Below are 13,041 nucleotides of genomic sequence, written 5' to 3'. Positions count from 1 at the left end.
CAGGGGGTCTGGAAATGGCATCCATTTGCTCGCCAAATCTTTGTGTGTGAAACAAGACAACTCTATTCATGTCTACTGAGTTATAATCAACAATAAGCTAATATAAAAAAGGACGATGTCATTTAGAAAGCAAGACATGTCAGGCTGTATAGGACTGTTCAGGCTGCTGATGACTAAACCATTAAACTGTGCTCCTTAAAATGGGGCGTTTTGTACTGGAAGTGTCAATTTGTGCTCCCAAGGGAGTCATTTTGTATCAGTTGTTTAGAACTGATTCTTATTTAACACTTATATGTGAAGAACAAACACCATTAAGTAATATCCCTTAGCAGAAAGTCCCTTAGACATGTTTCCTTTGACCAGGGGTCGTACCAGCCTCTCACCCACTGACAGCTGGAGATCGGCACCGGCACCCCTCATAACCCCACAAGGTGATAGACGTGATAGAAAATGGATGGATGGATGGATAAGCTTGAGTTAAAAAATATGAGATTTGAAAGGCAGAAACAGGAAGGGAAAATTACACAGCAAATATGAGGTTGGGGGTCAAACCCAGGGAAGAGGTGCAACGGAGCAATATCTGGTAATATCTTTATACTAGCAATGAGGATAAGCAGTAGAATATTTGTACAAGGGGCAACCCACTACTTTCTCTTCAAGAACTGACAGAACGGTGCTCTAGGGGGTGAACCATATTGGACATCTCAAAAGCTGTCATGCTGAGAATTGAATGATGGACTAAAAAGAACTCCTCAAAGGGGTGCTCAATGGGCCAAGATTTACAAGTGACTTCTTTATGACATGACCTTTAGTAATGTAAAAACTAAAAGGATTATGAAGTGATTTTAATCAACAAATTAGCAAGCTGCAACTTGTTAGGTATGATTTGGACATGTGGGAGGCAAAGCAGGCTAACATATTCTGAGTAAACTAACAATCTGACCATGATGAGATCTGCCATGAGAGACCCATCTGGCAGAAATCGACTAAGGCAGTCATTTAAAAAGCACAGAATTGGGGTCGGAGACCTCTGAGTCAGTGTAATTCAAAATCTCCTTTTAGTGCAGCACAAGGAACTGGGAGGAACATGCGTTCAAAAAGGCAGAATTATCAAAATGAAATAGATCCTGGACCCAATGAAAAGCAAAGGCAGGACAAGAAATCGGAAGATGATGGGGGAAAGAAATGTGCTGCCACTGCCACTTCCTATTATTTCCAGGGAGCGGAGGTCACAACATTCATATGCATTATGAGTGTTAAAGTGAAGCTAAAGCAAGGCAGAGAGAAAAATGACAGACAGAATGATTTCTTTAAATTCTTAAAGGTACATAGCCACATTGCGCGCATTAAAAAAAAGACCAAAAGCCATTTGATCATGATAAAATAAGGTTTTTTACACTAAGCGTCCATCCTGATAGTGTTTTTTGAGCCTAAATATAACCTAGCCACGGGCGCGATGTGTAGATATAGACAGATGTGGCGCCATCTACCGGCAGTACCGCAGAACTATCAGAAAGCCAGATGCTGGCTAATAAATCACTACGAAATAATGCCGGACCGAGCCCAACCACTCTGCAATGCCTCACGGTAAAGCAGCAGCTCGGCACGATCGAAGACCAAACGTTATTATATAAATAAACCCATCTACAGCAACAAGAGCTTCATATCAGAATGTCACGGACAAGGACATTCTGATATGTCCTTGTCCGTTGTTGTCATTGTTTTCATTACTTCGCTGGAAGATGCTAATAGCCGTTAGCCGCTTCCTTGTTTATCCCCTGCTTCACATGTGCAGTGTCATACTTCCATTATTATAAATACACACAAAGGGCTTTGTTTACTGACAAACTGAGCAAAAACAAAGCATAAAACACCAAAACAACAACTCACACGCCAGCAGGAGGTGCTAATCTTATAAGATCTGATAAAAACTTTGTATGCAACCAGCGTAAGCTACTGATGTATACATTTTAAAAAAAAAAAAAGGTCAAATAATGTGGCTATGCTCCTTTTACTCCTGTTGATGCATAACTCGGAATATAAGGCATTTTTAAAATCCTTATTTTTTCTCAATAAATTTATGGGGCACCTTATAATCCGGTGCGTCTTTTATATGATTACCTTTGTGCTTACTGACCGATTTGATGTGGTACAATGCACTCAAAAATCTGTTAAAATGTGTACGTACGACTTTGGTAAGGAATGAAGCTGCTTAGCTTAAAGGATATTCGGAGTATTACGGTACACTGTGTCACTACCTTCCTTCCGTTGTTATGCATGGCGGATGTTGTGTGAAACACTAAGAAAAGTAGGCCCGTAGATTATTGATTATGTCTGTTCATTTTTTTTCAATGTCCAGATGGCAGAACGTAACTATAGATGTTCCCAGTTCAAAGCTCACACTTTGACGGGGCTTTTAGGGGAGACCTTGGAGAGGCACGGAAGCAGCAACAAGATTCCTGCATGAGCACTAAAGGGGTTGAATGTCTAGGCCAAAACCATGACTGGCCCTACAAATTTGGATCAAATCCCAGATTCTTTTGGCACTCTTCCTAAAGCAAACGTAGCAGAATCTCACAGAGCACAGGAGATTGCTTTGCAGTCTTTTTGGTATATGGTATAATGACTGTAAACATCCTCTGTTAAAACCCATCCAGTCATCAGCTTGATTATAAAAAAAATAAATAAAAAAAACTCCAAGCAACAAGCCAACATCAGACAGCTGACAAAGACATAAGCAGAGGATTAAATGTCAAACTGATCTCTTACTGGTGAAGAAATGCTGTGTCACATTTACTGTGGAAGCAGGAAATTGGACATAAGGATGACATCCTAACGGTCTTAGCTTATTAGATTGTCCTCCAGTTACAAGTAGGAAATCAGTAGAATTTGATCATTGTTTGATAATGTTAGCTGATGAGGTATTCACACTTTATGGAAACATGATTATTAACAGATGTACAGTATTATATATGTGTGTGACTGGTCGCAAGTCCAAACAAACAGCCAATTAATGCAAATTTTACCACAGCTTTGGTACAAAGGTGGCATCTAAGATTTTAAGGATGTGGCTGGTGAAGAACTGCACACTTTCCAAATTTGGATTTCATGTTTCGGGGCAAATCTAGTAGATTCTTCTGACTTTGGAGTTGGATGATAGAACCCGATTACCAGGGTTGCTCCAAGGCAGGGACGACTCCAAAGAAGTAAGGCCAAATTCAGCACCCTCAATCACAATGTTCAATATATTTTATGGGGATTTTAAGAGGAAAAAAAACACGTAGTGCATGATTGTGAAATGAAAATTACACAAAGCATGGTGTGTATTTGTATTCACCCTCTATGTCTTTTTCTGTGTATTTCTACCAACCCTGGAGAATGAAAAAATTCCCCATTCTTCCTTGCAAAACAGGCCCAAGCTCTGACAGGCTGGACGATAAATTTATCCAAACACCTATTTTCAAGTCTAACCACATATTCCCAATAGGATATAGTTCTGGAATTGGACAGGGGCATTCAAAAGCATTAATACAATGATATAAATCAATCCATCGCAGCTCTGGCTGTTTGTTTAGGGCCATTGTGGTGCAGTAGGTAGCCCTCTGCTCCAGTCTGAGGTCTTATCGGGGTTCATTAAAGCTTGTCCTGTATTAAGCTGCTTTTAGAAACCCGGGACCATTAGATTTCTCACTAGATTTTTAAGGGGGTTTAGGTCTAGCAGTCAGGGCTATTTTGCTAATTCAACCATGCTGATTAATACATCCTAAGCTATTATGTTTTTCAACATCCCCCAGAGTCAAGACAGCGCATTAAATTAGGCATGTTTTAATGTAATCTCCCTGCAACAATGTGCAAGGAGAAGAAGAAAAAAAAACACACAATCCCTCACAATCTGTGTCTCTATGACAACCCTGCCGAGCCAGGAGCCCCTATGGCGGGTTATGGAATGGGATTCTTCTCATAGTTATATTTTCCCCAAATCCTCAGCGTTGCTCCTCTATTTCCCAGACAGCTGAGGTCATTATTCTGGCTGACAGATCGGCCTTCACACGATTTGTGGGCAGAAAGGCTGTTCCACTGTGGGACAAATAATAAATCTTCCTGTTTTGACTTGTTTACATATATGTGCCGAGACAGTGCAAGCTCGAAAACCTTCAGAAAAAATAAAATAAAATAAACAGCAGCGTATGTGTACAGTCATGTAAGAAAATTTGGATACATGTTTTTCTAACATAGTTGGGCATGTGGATATTTGATGCACGAGTCATGTCAAACGAGTAAAACAAGGTAAATGTTTGGTCTTTTCATTTGATAAAATCACTTTCCTTTCAAGAGATTAATAATAATAAAAAAGAATTGACATCAATATGTGAAAATTTCTTCGGAAAGATCTGAATATGTTTAGGGTGTGCTCATTTTTTTTTTTTTCACTTGTGAGTGTACTGATGTAAACCTGAATATTCCAGGTATACTTGTGAGAGAAATGGGTCTTGGGTAAGTGGGGGATTCCTTTTTAATGTAAAACGGATGAATTTTTCATATAAATGCTAAGTTGCTTTCAAGTAAATTGCTTTCCTCTGTTCAGTTTATAAAACACTCTAAAGTTAAGGAGTGCTTCAGGGATGCGTCTAAGCTCTCCTTGCCTATATAGTATGAGTGTGTGTGTGTGTGTGTGTGTTGCTGTGTGTGAGGAAGGAAGTGCTGTGTGTCCTCTAATCAAGACACATGGTTTTGCAATCAGTGTTTAGCTAGAGACAGCTAATTAAGTCTGGGTCTGGGCTCGACGGTAACATGCATGCGTGTCATTTTCGTTATAATTCTGACCGAGGTAAAGTGTCTGAATGAGCGATCGGTTGAGTTTAGGACAGCATAAGGATCCAGCTATTCCTGGTCATGCCCCAACACACATACACAGCCCCTTACACATACACAAACACACTTTCCAGAAAAAAAAGGCAGCTCATAATCATATTTCTCTCCAACAAAAGGGACCCTGACACAAAATCCATGTCACAGCAAAGGCAGATCGAGGCGTTTTTTTTTTTTTTTTTTTTTTTTGTCCTCGCTTCTTTTTACAAATGCTAATAATCAGGCTTCCTTTCACAGCGATCAGGCTTTTCTGGCTTCCTTGTGTCTGAAGCCGTCACCCGCTTTGCTTTTCAACAGCACACCAGAGCTCGTCTTTGACCTCGCGCGTGGGCTGCAATTGGGTGATGACAACCTCACAACATTGTTATGGTCATTTATCCTTTTCACTATCCGTTCTGCAGTGCTATTTCAATGCTTCCCACCATCGTTTAATACATGCAAAGAGACCATTTCCCCACACATTTACTTCTATATTGACATACACTGTCAATAACCTTAAACTTTAGTTACATCCTGTTCTCATTTTAATTTTGGTTATAATTCTTCTACACGGAACTCGCTAACTTGCGTCTTTATGGACGTTGCGTTTTGCTTTTGGTGTTTGCAGCCTTGTTGTCGGAACAGGAAGGGGCATCCCCAAAACATTCCCACAAAGTTGAGGGATTAAATAGTCTAAGATGTCTTGGCTTGCTGAAGCATTACGGGCTCCAAACTTTAGTTGAAAAATGGCCCACACTATAAATCCCTTCTACCAAACTTCACACTTGACCCAAAGCAGTCAAACAAGTGCTGTTTTGGTAAAAACATAGGGGAGTGATGGCCTTGTTGATAGAGCATTGTGCTTGAGCCCTGGAGGTTCTGGGTTTCAATCCAAAACATTGCCACTCAGGATGCCTGAGCAAGACTCTTAGCCCCAGAATGCTATCAGGTAAAAGAAAAGACTTCCCACTGCTCTCTAAAGCCGGGCATACATTGTACGGGTTTTGGACCTTTTTGGGCCGATTCTTCAGTCATGCGAGAATTTTTTGGGATCGGGCCGAGTTTCAGCTGCATCATGCGTCGTGTAGTAAACCTGGGGTCGCGAGGGCCCATTAGCCTCTCATGACCACCTCCCGATCAGAAATGAGACAGTCAGATGAGAAGAAAACATGTTTGAAATTCACTCGGTCCTCATGAGTGATCGTGAGTGCATCCTGCTGTTGAAGCAGAGCTACGAGCGTCTACAAGCAGATTTCCCAACCTCGCGCACTGCGCATGTGCAAACAAGGAAATTCTTCTTCGTCTTCTCAGACGACAATATAAGCATGGAGAGAAGCATGGCGGCGCTACGTCTGACATGGAGTCAAACTACGGAGGAGCAACTCGTAAACTGCCGAAGCAGCGTGTTTCGTTCCAGTGAGCCTCATATTTAACAGTGAGCATCGACACTTCCGTCTTCTACTGTTTGCATTTGGCTTCCGGGTAGACGAGTCCGACAAGCGGCATCTCTCTGCGGGGCTGAGTCCGATGTGTGGTTTTTGGACAATGTGAGCAGTCAGATTGCATCAGAGCATCGGGCCGCACAGTGTAAGAACAGATATCGTGAGCTTTGAACGTTTAAACCCTGCGGTTTCGTCGTACAGTTTGAGCTGTATATGAGTACCATGATTAAAAATATCGTACAGTGTATTAATTAAATGTAGAGGACAAGTTTCACTGGAATCTATGTTGCAATGACAAATAAAGATTTAAAGGCCACGTCAAGTATGGGGGTCCCTAGCAATGCCACCGCAGGAAGTTGGCAATCTTTGTACACTATGCACCTCACCATTCACTTACCCTGCCTTTTGATCATACATAGACTTTCACTTAATGTCAGAGTTGAAGTCTTTCTTAATTGGTTCAACTCTGTGCCACACATTTACATTTACTCTAATGCTACCTGCGAAGCGTATGAGCCTCCATTTCCCTTTAGTTTATTTCTAATGCCTCTTTGGACTAATTTACTCATGAAATTATCATAACCTCAGATTAAAGTGATCTAGCAACGGTAGATATTATTCATCGGTATCACCTTTGATTGAAAATATAGAAAATACCTTTAAATGTGACCCTGGTGAAGACAAACAGAGCTATGGTCGGTAGGAAATGTTCCGCAGCAGATGGCACTATTTAGCACCCAAAAAAGGGCTGTGAAATTACCAAGACTGCAAAGCTACGAAATGAAGAAGGGGCAAAGTGAGCAGTCTCTCTTTTTAATAAGAACAGACTAATCAGACAATCACTTAAGGGCTCTATGCAACAATAGCAATGACTCTACAGAAACATTAGACCATCTCCTACTATGGTATCCAAACAGTCTGTCTGCATTGTTGCAAAATCCCTTGGGTGGCCTGCCAAATGTTTGAGGTGGCTCACACAGCGGGGGACTTGTTCCTGTCTTCTGGCTTCACTGCTCATGGTGTAGTTACTGGCGGTGTATCACAGGCAGGTGTTATCTTATATGCTGCTGCCACTGCTGCGGATGTGGCTTGTTTTTGAAGTTATGCCTTGAATAAATCACAACAAATGCATACTGGACCTGTCTTTTATTTCTATCCAGCTGCCAACATCAAAGATACACTCCACAACTTTACAGATTGCTGGTGACATCAAAATGTCAGCAGCAAAATTCCTGAGACAATAGTGCCACAACCATGAAGCAAAAGTATAGTGGCATCAAAAAAGTATTTTCAGAGAGTCTAAATGTAAAGAATGAAGCAAATTTTCATGTTTTTGACAAGAATATTGCTTATGATGCATGGTATGTCTTTATAGGGTATAAAATTAGCAATATTGTAATCCATCAAGACAAGGTACATTATCTTTTCAACAATGTTTTTATATTTACATATACACAGAGTTTGATGCTCTTTAACCACTTTTTCATGAGTGCAGATTGAGCGTCTGCATAGTCTTGCATTAAGATTAGGTTATGCCATCAGTGGGTCCTTGTGGCCATTTGCTTTTACATCAGCTGTGTAGCAGTGACACATATGTCCAGTATATATAGCATCTCACTGGCATATACTCAAGGCAATAGTGGGATGGGGGTATGTAACACACATTTAATTCCCCACCCTTCAATCTAATATACACACAATATATACTGCAATGTCGATGTTTCTTGACATACAGGTGTATGAATGTATATGGATGTACTTCACATTCAAAGCTTAATAAAAAACAAAGGAAAATGATATAATATAATAACATTTCTGACCAGCTTTTTGCACGCCTTCACTGCCATCTTGGATGATTCCTTTTTGGTAAAGACCTACAAGCAATTGAAGTTTGAAAACCTTCTTACCATCACTCTAATCTTTAGCTCCCGCTATAGTTTATCTATCAGCTTCAAGCCTGGGCTCTGTCTGCACCTCTCCAACACATCAAATATTGCCTGCATTAAGATTAAGCATGCAATAGCATGATCGTCAAATCAAAACATTTATTTAAATGGAAATCTGCCAGGGGTAGGGATAATTTTGAACTGTAGATTGACTTAGTGCAGACTGTTCTCTATTTCTAGCTGCCCGCTGCCGGTCTCTTGGCTGAAAGGTTAGCATTTGCTTCTCCTCACTTAGAAGAAAAACAAGTTTGCTGCAACATGCATGCAAGCATCAGGCTGCAGGCTTGCTACCTGAGCAGATAACATGACTCTACTCCTAGCCTACAGATCAACATAGCAAATGAATATCACAGATGCTGTGGCATTTCTGTTTGAAATGAAAGACCATGCCACACATTTGTGTTTGACATTGTTGCGTAAAAAAACATCAAACTGGGGTACTTTCACTGAAGGTTCTCAATCCAGAAGATACCTAAACTGGTCTATGCCTTGGCAGCACATCTTACCTGCTGTTACCACCCTGTGTGTCCTGTCTATCGTCTTTGGTTGCTCTCACTGTGACTCCCACTCATACTCACCAGCAAAATCCACACACCCGGAGCCCCACGGGATTTTGATTGAACAATGTAATTAGTTATAATTAGCCCTTATCAGAATTGTTAAAGAGCCTCCCTGGTGACACTGGCTGCAGGTGAGTGTCTGAGGAAGTCTAACACACACACACTCACAGAGACACAACCTCTGTAAAATGACAACTGCAACAGCTGTGGGCTGCGTGTCTTGGTTTTTAATAAATGCCAGCAATTCCTCGTATTATTATTATTATTATTATTATTATTATTATTGCGCGATCAAACTTGACTTTAATAAACTCATTTCAATTTGTCTTTCTATTCTTTTCTCTCGAACCAGCAGTACATGAATGAGAAACATCACGTGAAGGTTTCCGGCTTTGATCCAGATTTCCAGCCTGTGCTTTTCTTACCGGTCATGATGCTCTACAGCTGGTCACTGAGCACAATTATAACACTGTCATGCATTGGATGATATGCTCTTTAATCGAGTTATTCTGCACAAAAGCTGAATTCCAAGAAGAGGAAAATGAGAGGCGTACTATCACTTTTGTGAAAATTTCAAATAATGTCATGATAGATTAATTCCAAAAACCACCTCAATTTTAAATCTAATGATTGTCTAGGCCTCCTTTCAAAAACCTTTTTATCTCTTCAGCCACCCACCCACTTCTGGGTGACATCTTCAACCTCCGTTAAAAACAGCTCCTACAGACATTTCAGCCATGCAAACCTGATAAAATGAGTCAAAAGCACCTTTATTATTTCAATGATTAATAGTACAGAGCTATTGCTTAAGACATGTACCCCTGAGGTAGGATAATACTTTGAATCAAAGGGAATTTGTTGTGTTTCAAACTTTTTGTGATATTAAAACAACCATTGTTTGTGATTTATCAATACATAGTAGCACGTAATTGTGAAGTGAAATGAAAGTGTTCAATGGTTTTAAAAATAATAAAAATCTAAAATGTATTAACAATTATTAATCATAATTTTCACCTATATAATCTGCCCATATCCTCTGAATAAGAATGTTTTGGCTGTTCATAGATAATCACTTTTATATTGAACAATATCTTTAAAATGTTATCCCCTTCTATGTGCTTTTATTCCTTTGTGCCATCTTTTTTTTCTATTCATCCCTTGTAGCAGTTTCCTTAACTTCCTCTCTGGGTGTTTTTTTTTCTTTAAAGGCAGGTGGCTTGGCTGCAGAGATGTGTCATCTGAAACATGTCCTCAGCCTTGCAGCAGGACTAAATTCACAGCGCAGCTCAGCGCAGACGACCACCACATGGCTCCACCCACCACAGAGGCACCTTTATACCCCAGGCTGATGAGTGCATTCGGGTGTATTGCTTGTTTGAAGCTAAGGCCAAATTTTCTAACACAGTTCTCTTTTCCTCTGCGTTAGGAAAAATTAACTATTTCATCTCCGGTTTGATTTCCTTGTGTCTGACTTTTTTTTTTTTTAGTATCAAACCAATCCAAATCAGATCAACAGTAATTAACATCAGCCTTAAAAGTCCTCCTCATCACAGCAAAGTATCAAGCGCGATAAGTATGTGCACAGTGCCTCGCAAAAGTATTCACACCCCTCTCATTTTTTGACATTTCGTCACTTTAAAAAGACAAACTCAGTTAACTTTAATTGGATTTTACATGACAGACTGTCACAAAGGGGTGCAACAAAGTGAAGTGCAGGTTCAAAAGCCCCACCTTTACCCTGATATCCTTAAGTAAGATTCAGTGTAACAAAATTGTGCAAAATGGGAAAGGCGTGTGAATACTTTGCAAGCCTGTTAATGTGCCTGAACGGCTGACCAGGAGCGATGAGGAGAGAGGTTTGCTGAAAGTATCTTCTAGGGAAGACAGCATTTTGCACTCAGGAAAAAGAAACCCGTAACTCCTTCAGTACAAGGAGAAGCGCTGAGCTGGAGCTGATCAACTCTCTACTTAGATCCGAAAGCTTCCAATGAGCGAGTAAGTGAGAAGAAAGATGGAATAAAAACAAAGGTAATTTACGGATAAGAGCAGATTACTGTGTATCCTGATGAAGCAAATTTAGCTTTTTGTGTTGGTGCAATGAGCCGGTGTTTCTGTCAGTAATCAAAACACACACTCTCATGCGGATCGGCACTGAAGATAATTACCAATGACGAGGGGTTGAAGTCGGTCCTCGCTTTCAGTGATATTGTTCACATCTTCCCCCAGAGTAAAGCATAAGATGACTTAATTCTCCATGAACGCATTTATCTCTATTATCGCCATCATACGAACTCCGTTGCTATTATGTTAGTTGCCTTAGCATTTTACTTCGATTTCCAACTTCCAGTTACCCGTTTACGAATCAGAGATCACAAAAACTTCAAAAGCATCACTAAAAGGGAAGCTTGAAACGTGTTGTTTCAGTGCACTTTAGCTCGAAGCTTTCATTTGCGTTAATGGCGACCGTTGACGTGTGTCATATGATTTTTTTGCATTAGACGATTTCTTTGGCTTGGAACTTCAAGTGTTGTGGTCCTCTTCTAATTCTAACAACGACACACCGGGCTGTTTGAGCCCTTGAATTTTTTTTTTTTTTTTCATCTGAAAGAGAAAAAAACGCATGGTAGAGGATCTGTAATGCTGAGGGCCTGTTTGTCTTTAAAACGCCTTGGGAACCTTGTTACAGAGTGAGGTATCATGAATATGAAGTGCATGAATATTTGAAGAGATTTTCTGTAATTAATGGTTTAACCGAGACATAATAAACTTCCATCTGCGGCCAGCTTTGTCCCCAGACCTAAACCCTATAGAAGCTCTGTGGGTTGAGCTGAAGAAAGACGATCTAAAAAGAGGACCATCAAGTCTGGACAATCTAAAGCAGGGTCATTGAACATAATCACAGAAGGGGCCAAAACCTGCCCTGCTTTCATCGGATATTTGAAACAGCTATATATATTAAAGCAAGTTATGTCTAAAATTCATGGAATTGCCATGATAAATCACTGCACAAAATGTGCGCTCAGGAACCCAGCAACACTGGATGTTTATCTTTGCTCGGCAACACAGAAAGGTCCGTGAGTTTATGTGGCGAATCTCAATCTCCCACGAGTACAGCTTGTGCGCTGCTGTTTAGAGTCAGTGTTAAGGTTACTATGGGATATGAGTGGTAATTAACTACAGCTATATTAAATTATCTGGCGGGCCGGATACAATTGGATCGTGAGCCAGATGTGGCCCTGGGGCCTTGAGCTTCACGTGGCTGATCAAGAGAGATCGTGCATAGAATAAGAAGCATAGATCAATCTTCCTTTACGTGCCAAGTTTGTAGAAAGTTAGCGCATAGACGGAGCCTTCAGCGCAAACATTTTAAGAAATGATTCAATTATTTATTAAAACCTCAATTTTCATTCTACGGCCTTCGTGTGGAAGCAGTGCTATTCATCTAAAAAGGAAAAACAAAGCCTTACAAAAAGCCGTTTCCATTCAAATTCAGCCCTGTCCATTCTGATCCAAACTGGACCAGCTCAAAGCATCCAGTTCTGATCCACTAGAAATATATATTTTTAAAAAATTATTAAAATCACTACAGTCACAAAAAAAACTTTTTTATTTTTTTTTTATTTCTGAAAATATTATTTGAAACTATTTGTATTAGCTGGCCTTTATCCAATCCAGGTCATCTTGGTTCAGTGCATTCAATCCAGTTCAAGGCAATTCAATGCATTTTAATTATATTACTATTATAATGAAATTGTCTAAATTTAACAGCATTCAGCTCACTGCATTCACATTCAGTCTGGACACATTAAGCCTAATTTGATGCAAATCCATTTAAAACGATCAAATCTAGTCCAAGAGAAATCTAAGTTTCAATGTGTTTACATACAATTCAATGTGATTCCATTGATTGTAATTAATTACAATTTGATTTAGAGCTACTGATTCCGCACAAACATACCCCAAATCACTTTTTAGTTCCACAATCTAACAGCGTTAAAATTTAATAGAGTAATTGTCTAAATAGTTTTAATCAACATTTAAGTTGAGTAATATTTTAGATATCCCGTACAGTTTACCCATGAGAAAAACATTGTTTAATATACACAAATGTAGACAAAAGACATTTTTAAGCCTTCATGACAACAATACGGTACGGTTTAACAGTGATCGAGTATCAGAATCCAATACCAGCATGTCAGGTTGCAGATAAAGAAAGCATGTATAATAAGAGCAGCTGATGCAAAA

General features: G+C 39.9%; 1 protein-coding gene across 1 annotated transcript in view; it reads right to left on the bottom strand.

Moving 5' to 3' along the window:
- LOC105936328 (copine-8) overlaps positions 1-13,041 on the bottom strand; it is a gene marked incomplete in the record, with an annotated part of 123,869 nt that overhangs the window by 44,516 nt on the left and 66,312 nt on the right.

This window comes from Fundulus heteroclitus, chromosome 17 (assembly GCF_011125445.2).
Source record: "Fundulus heteroclitus isolate FHET01 chromosome 17, MU-UCD_Fhet_4.1, whole genome shotgun sequence".
NCBI classification, from domain to species: Eukaryota; Metazoa; Chordata; class Actinopteri; order Cyprinodontiformes; family Fundulidae; genus Fundulus; species Fundulus heteroclitus.
The sequence above is the reverse complement of the archived record's forward strand: the minus strand, read 5'-3'. Positions and strand labels throughout refer to the sequence as shown.